Source organism: Sorex araneus, chromosome X (genome assembly GCF_027595985.1).
Source record: "Sorex araneus isolate mSorAra2 chromosome X, mSorAra2.pri, whole genome shotgun sequence".
Classification (NCBI taxonomy): domain Eukaryota; kingdom Metazoa; phylum Chordata; class Mammalia; order Eulipotyphla; family Soricidae; genus Sorex; species Sorex araneus.
The window spans coordinates 149282355-149290348 of NC_073313.1; the positions used below are offsets into that span (position 1 = coordinate 149282355).

The window sequence follows — 7994 nt, forward strand, 5'->3', positions numbered from 1 at the left end:
TGAGGTCACTCGACCTCATACCTCTCCATTCTCAGCAATGGAAAACAAATTGCCAAATGCTTCCTTTTCAGCAGCCTTGACATTAGGGGGGTAGACTCTCCAAACTATAATAATGAGTTTTGTTGAAATATTGAATGCAATCAAAGTGAAATTTATCAGTTACACAGGCAAGGGGGGGGGCTAGGGGTGGTGGGGGTGCTAGGGGTGTGGGGGGACGGGGTGGAGCTATACTGTGATTCTTGGTGGTGGAATATGTGCACTGGTAAAAGGATGGGTGTTTGAGCATTGTATAAATGAGACTTAAACCTGAAAACTTTGTAACTTTCCACATGGTGACTCAATAAAAAATTTAAAAAAAAGAAAAAGAAGAGTACTCTCAGGGGTTGGAGTGATAGCACAGTGGGTAGGGCGTTTGCTTTGCACGTGGATGACCCGGGTTCGATTCCCAGCGTCCGATATGGTCCCCTGAGCACCACCGGAAGTAATTCCTGAGTGCAGAACCAGGAGTAACCCCTGAGCATAGCCGGGTGTGACCCAAGAAGCAAAAAAAAAAAAAAGAAGAGAGCTCCCAAAATGACCACAAACTGGGAGCTCATTGGCACTATTGTGGCAACGTGGGATGATGCCATCATTGACAACATCGACGAGGAATACGATTGACTGGTTCAGCACCTTCATAATTGCATGAAAAATGCTGAGAGTGGGAAAGCCACAAACACGCGCTTGTCTTTGGAAACTCTCAAGCTCATTCGCCAAAGAAGTTTGACATGAGCCTCAGACAACCACAAGCTAATGTCCAAGCTCACATTGAATATGAGCAATAATTTAGGTTGTACAGTCATTTTTACAATATTGGCTTTTCAAGTAGATGAGCATGGGATCTTTTTCCATTTCCTAAGATTTTCTTCTATTTCTATTTCTCTCTTAATTAGTTTTGCCATTTCCATGGTAAAGTTATCCTATCCTCTTTTGTTTAGTTGATTCCTAGGTATTTGATATTTTCCACACTATGTTATTTATTTATTTTGTTATTTTTAATTAAATCACCATGAGATACAGAGTAACAAAACTCTTCCAACAATAGTATTTATCCAAAATTGTTCATACAATATTCAAAATCCCATTCCTTCACCAGAGTATATTTCTCATCACTAATGTCCGCATTTTCACCCCTAACTGCCTCTATGGCACACATTTTTCTTTCTGTCTCTCTCAGTTTGTCTCTCTCTATTTCCTTTTGGGGACTATTGTTTGCAATATAGGAAGTGAAAGGTTTGTCTTTTTACCTACTTTCAACACTCAGTTCTTGTCCAGAGTGATATTTTCCAACTGTCATTGCCATAGTGGTACCTTCTCTATTCTAACTTCCCTCCCCCCAACCACTTGTGGTAAGCTTCCAACAGTCCTCCTGGCACTTGTTTCTACTGTACTTGGGTATTAGTCTCATACTATGTATTTTTATATCCCATGAGTTACTGCATTGCACTATGTATTTGACACTATTTTAAATTGAATAGATTTAGTTTTTATTCAATTTGGTTTGATTTGATTTCTTTCTCCCAAATCACTATTTGTATATAGGAATGTAACCAATTTTGTGTATTGACTTTGTAACCAGCCACTTTGATTAATTGGTTTATTCTGTTTAGGAATTGCTGTGTGGACATTTTAAGAATTTTGATGTAACTTATCATGTCATCTGCAAACAGAGATAATTTGACTTCCTATTTTCCAGTTTGTCTTCACTTGATTTACTTTTCTTGTCTGATGCTATTGCTAGGACTTCTAATACAATGTTTTAATAGCACTGTAGCGCTGTTGTCCTGTTGTTCATTGATTTGCTCAAGCAGGCACCAGTAACGACTCCATAGTGGGACTTATTGTTACTGTTTTTGACATATCAAATATGCCACGGGTAGCTTGCCAGGCTCTGCCGTGCGGGCAGGATACTCTCGATTGCTTGCCGGGCTCTCCGAGAGGGGATGTTTAATAAGACAATGGGTATCCATGCTGTTCCTGATCTCGGTATGATTTCTCTCATTTTTTTCTCTCCACTATGAATAATATTGGCTCTGGGATTTTTATAGATAGTTGCTACTATCTTGAGAAAGGTTCCTTACACCTCTATTTTATTGAGGGTTTTTATCATCAATGTGTACTGCATCTTGTCAAAGCTTTCTCTGGATCAACTTAGATGATCATATAAGTTTTACCTTTCCTTTTACTGATGTGTTGTATATGATAAATTATTTGTGTATTTGCATTATTGGGATAAATCCTTCTTGATCATGTTGTAGGATTGTTTTCAGGTACTGTTGGATTTGGTTTGCTTAAGTTTTTGTTGAATATTTTGCACAGATGTTTACCAAGGAGATTGGACCAAAATATACTTTTTTAATAGTATCTCTGGTAGCTTTAGGAATCAGTGCAGTTTTAGCTTTATAGAAGGTCTTATAAAAGACTGCTGTTTTTTATATTTTAGAAAAACTTAAAGATCAGTTGCAGTAAGTCTTCTCTGAAAAATTGATGAAACTTGCCTGTAAACCTATTTGGGTTATGACTTTTATTATTGAGGATATTCTTAATTATTTTTTCAAGTTCCTTTCTATAATTAGCCATTCAGCAGTGTATTTGGTTTTAAAGAGCAGATATAAACATGTTTTAGGGAAATAATGATACCAAACGAAAGTGCCAGAATCCCTCCAACATAGACCTCTTGGCACTTCCAAACACTTTCCTCCCTACCTTTGGTAGCATCAGTTATGTGATTGCAATCTAAGGGTTTGTTTTCATTTGACATTGTCTGACCCCTTATTTTGTTTCTTTATACATCACATTTCTTTTTCCTTCTGACTCACTTCATTTATTTTTTTCCAGTTCGCTTCTGTTTATTATTTTTTATTTTATAAAGTAGTTTACAATATTTGATTACATTTAATATTCAAACACCAATTCCACAACCATTACACCTTCCCACCACCATATTTCAAATGCTTCCATCCTAAACCCCAACCCTTCCCCAAAGCAGAACCAAAATAATTTATGTTGTATTGTCTGTCATGAAAAACTGTTGAAAATGATCCACAAAGTTTCCTTAGAAGAGTGAGAAGATTGTGTTGCAATTCACCCAGGGGCCATTAAGCCCTTCTATAAGAGATCAATAACATGTTGTTAAAGGTTGAGTTTTGTGTGCTTATAACATATATATGTAAAAATATATTTCCCTCTAAGATTGATTGTCTTCTGCTTTAAACCCCATCAAATATGGTGAAGTACTCTTGGAGTATGTGTGGTGTGAGGTATGGGTTATCGGGTTATCGTGAAGTCCAGGAATAGGTTCACTCGTGGGTAAGGCTTGGCCCAAGCATGTGGAGAGTGAGCATGGCGGCGGTTGAGTTTTGGATGCTTTCGGCTGCTGGGGCTGGGTTCCTTGGGGTGGAGAGGGGTCTCACCTACCCCCATCTGTGGCGCAGAAACCAGCAATATGGCTATTGCGTGTGCGATATTTTAAATATTTTAAATGTTATGCTCCCTTCTGGGAGAGAAGGACATGGGACTCTGGATTATGGCCGATGACAAGCTTATCTGGCACCAGGCAGAGGTGGCTTATGGGCATTACTGCTGAGTTGCTGGAAGCAGGGGTATATGGGCAGAGGATCCCCGTTCCTGGTTCCATTGAACCCAGACTTTTCAGTCACAAAGTCCCGCATACCTGGGGTGTCTGTGGATTCACTCATGGATGAGGCTCGGCACCAGCGTGTGGAAAGCGGCTGTGGGACTCACTTCATTTAGCATATTATCCAGTTCCATTATCTTGTATTAGAAATCACGATTTTCTCATTTCCCATAGCTGACTATTTCAGCTGAATATTTAAAATGTATTAAATGTGATCAAATACTGTGAACAATTTTATAAAAATAAAATAAAATATTTTTAATGGTATTGCTGTGTAGTATTATAGTTCTATCCCCCCTTTTTTTGGCCAAAGCTGGCAGTGCTCAGGGCTTACTCCTAGCTTTGCACTCAAGGGTCACTCCACTCCTTAAAGTCTGAGAGAACATGTAATATGGGGCTCCAGTGTTCAAATATGTGTCAGCCACCTGAAAGGCAAGTACCCTATATACTATACTATCTCACTGGCACCTGTGATCCTCTTCTTAAAAGTATACCCAAGAGATCTTTGCACATGTTTCATTTAAGAAATGTTGAATATTAGTCACTGAATCATTGTTCAGAGTAATTATAAAAAAGACTGAACACACAACAGTGTACACCACAACAGAATATGGAAAAGGAATATTCTTTCCTTTTTGCTTTTATTTTATTTTTTAAAGTAGTTCACAATGGACTGGAGCGATAGCACAGCGGATAGGGCGTTTGCCTTGCACGCAGCCCGGGTTTGATTCCTCTGTCCCTCCCGGAGAGCTCGGCAAGCTACCAAGAGTATCCCGCCCACACGACAGAGCCTGGCAAGCTACCCGTGGGGTATTTGATATGCCCAAAACAGTAACAACAAGTCTCACAATGGAGACGTTACTGGTGCCCACTTGACCAAATCAATGAAAAACAGGATGACAGTGCGACAGAGCAACAGTTCACTATATTTGATTACGTTCAATATTCAAACACCAATACCATTACCATTACACCTTCCCACGACCATATTTTGGATGTTTCCACCCTGAATCCCAACCGCTTCCCCAAAGCATAACCAAAATAATTTATTTTGTATTGTTTGTTATGAAAAAATGCTGGAAATGCACGGTCCAGGAACAGGTTCACATGGGTGAAGCTCATCCTGAGCTTGTGGAGAGCTGCCATGAGCATGACAGCAGTTAAATTCTGGAGGTTTTTGGCTGCCAGGGATGGGTCCTTATGGTGGGGAGGGGAACTCACCCGTCCCCCTCCAGTTTGCCCTGAATGAAACAGCCTGGCACAGGATCTGGTGGCATGGCTATGGCTAGTCATATTATGCGCTCTTTCAAGAAATTTATAATGAGTCTGGATCGTGACTATTGATGAGATTATTTGGCGCCAGCCAGAGATGGCTTGTGGGCATGACTGCCAAGTTGCCAAAAACAGGGGGGCATGGGGGAGGTCACTCATTCCCGCTTCCATTGAACCTGGAGTTTTCAGTCACAAGTTCTGCATACCTGGGTTTTCTGTGGATTCACTCGTGAGTAAGGGTTGGCCCGAGCATATTGCATGTAATAATAAGTAAAAAATGAAAATAAATAAATCACATAGCTATCAAAACTATAAACATAAGGTCTAACATATAACATCCAAATTTTAAATTGTTTAGGTTAAGGATACAGGCTGGAAAATGGAAATGAACTTGTGGACATTAGAAGAAGGAAATTGAAACTGGAAGTTCAAAAATCCAAAGATTTTGCTTATTCAGGTACACAACTAGGAATTTATGTTGAATTCTATAGTACATCTATTATTTTTTGAGTTATCTTTATACTGCTTTCCATATTGGTTGAAACTTGTCACCCCAATAACAGTGAATAAGTGGTCTCATTTCTCCACATTTTGGCAATATTTTATTCAGTGTTTGAATAAAGTAGGCAGAACTCTCCATGATATTTAAGCCAAATGCTTTCTCAAGGATGAAACACCAATAAGCAAGTGAATGCAAAAATTAACAAATGGGACTACATTAAACTAAGAAAAGTCTGTACCTCAATGGAAATGGTGACCAAGATACAAAAAATGCACAATGCAAAAAATACATCTGTACTTCTATTTTCATTGCAGCACAATTCACAATTGCCAGAATCTGAAAACAACTCAAGTGCACAAGAACAGAAGACTGGATAAAGAAACTATGGTACATCTACAGAGTGGAATACTATGCAGTAACCAGGGAAAATGAATTCATGAAATTTGCTTATAAATGAATGGACACTGAGGGTATGACACTAAGTGAAATGAGTCAGAGGGAGAGGGACAGACATAGACTGATTGTACTCTTTTGTGAGATATAAAAAACATTGTATGGAACCAATATCCAAGGACAATTGAAACAATGGCCAAGAGGTGTGGTCCATGGTTGGAAGCTTTACACAAGTAGGGTGGGGGGAGGGCAGTTAGGGCAGAGAAGATACCACTATGACAATGATAATTGGAAATGATCACCCTGGACAAGAACTGAGTGCTGATTGGAGGGAAAGGGACATGGATGCCCATAATGCCCAAAAGGAAAGAGAGAGGAGAAAGTAGAAACGTGATCTCAGTGCATTAACGGCTTTGATTCAGAAACTCCCAAATGAATTTCAAAATGCATTAGCTCCCTACAGAGATGTCTCTGGACTCCAACCATTTGCAATTTTAGAATTCCAGAAGTGTGTGACTGTGAAATGATATTCATAACAAGCAATAGAAAATAAATTACCAAGCATCTGCCCCTGGCAGGCAGGCTTAAATGATGGTGGGAAAATTCAAGCAATACCCCAAAGTAGAGAGATAATATGTGGGAAATTGTCTGCCATAGAGGCAGGTGGAAGGCTGGGAAGGGGTTGGGGGGATATTGGGGACATTTGTGGTGGAAAATGTGCACTGGTGAAGGGATGGGTGTTTGATCATTGTATGACTGAAATTCAAACATGAATGCTTTGTAACTATTTCATGGTGATTCAATAAAAAATGAATTCCTGATCTGAAAAAAAAAGAAAGTAGAAACGTGTCTGTTTCATAGGTAGACTGGGGTGCGAGTGGCAGGAGATAAAAACTGGGGACATTAATGAAGGGACAGGCATTAGCACATTATATGACTGAAAACCATCAAGATCAACTTTGTAATGTGTATTTTAAGGTTATTCAATATAAAACTGTATTTGGGTCCCTGGAATTGTAGTAAAAGTATCTACACATGCATATTGACCTCCGTGTTCCTGCACAAGTACAGGAAATTGCTTTCTGTCTTCAGTTTCACCCTCGCGGGTTAGGGTACAGTTTGTAACATATAGTTCTTAGATTCCATGGAGAGTGTGGTCTGACCAAAATATCCATAATGGTTACAGAGATGTTCGAGATTTTACCAGGCTTTGCATAAGAATTCTAACAATTCAGGGTAAACTTTGATGCTAGTTCATTCTGACCCAGATTGTTCACCATGAAATCAATGCCATTAGCCATTATAGGGCCCATGGGGCCAGATAAAACATTTACAAGAACTGTCTTTTTAATCATAAATGATGGCATCAGCTAAAATCTGTTTGTATTCCAAAGTCTGGTTGTAAGATGGAGGTATTACTTAAGGAGTAATGATGAGGAGTGGATGAGCAGGTTTGTGAGCAGGATGAGGAGTGGACTCTGTAAGGTTTGTGAGTGTATTCAACAAAATTTCTGGGGGAAAAAAGCCTCCTAAAGATGCCCACAAATCATGATCTTTATCCGACTGTAAAGGTCAAAATTTTTTCTTAGTCCATCACAGAATTCACGATGGTTCCAATAAACTGTATACTGCAAAGCTATGACCAGGTAACTCCATCCAGTCAAATCCAGAAAGTGTTGGAAAAACACTTCTGCTGTGAATGGATATAGAATGTTTCTGGAGCCTACATTTTAAAGTGACCATATATATCATACTGTCATCATTGTTTGTCCACAATAATCTTTTTAGGAGAATTACTAAACCAGTTATTATGAGAAGAGATGTTAATTTCTCCCATAATTAGGTGAAACAGAGATTAACTCTTGTGTGTTCAAAAATGTGGGTGTTCCCAACTCATGTGTTGGGTGGCTATGAGTCATCTCACCAGACCAGCTGGCTGCTGCTGGACACATATAAAAGGGAACAGAGCTGCCATGCTGGTTGGTGATCAGTCGCCATTTATTCCAATCAGCGTTCTAGTCTAGTCTCACTCTGCCTCATTCCACTCTCACACTGACCCCCATTCCAGTATCACAGTGTTAGTTACAGAGAAATCTTGAAGCTTTGGGGTAGCAATTACACATAGGTATGGTTGTACAATCAACAGATGTA

The 7994-nt window shown here is 39.3% G+C and overlaps 1 pseudogene; it reads right to left on the reverse strand.

Moving 5' to 3' along the window:
* Window positions 1-6764: 6764 nt before the first annotated feature.
* Window positions 6765-7680, reverse strand: LOC129399795 (maspardin-like; annotated as a pseudogene).
* Window positions 7681-7994: the final 314 nt, after the last annotated feature.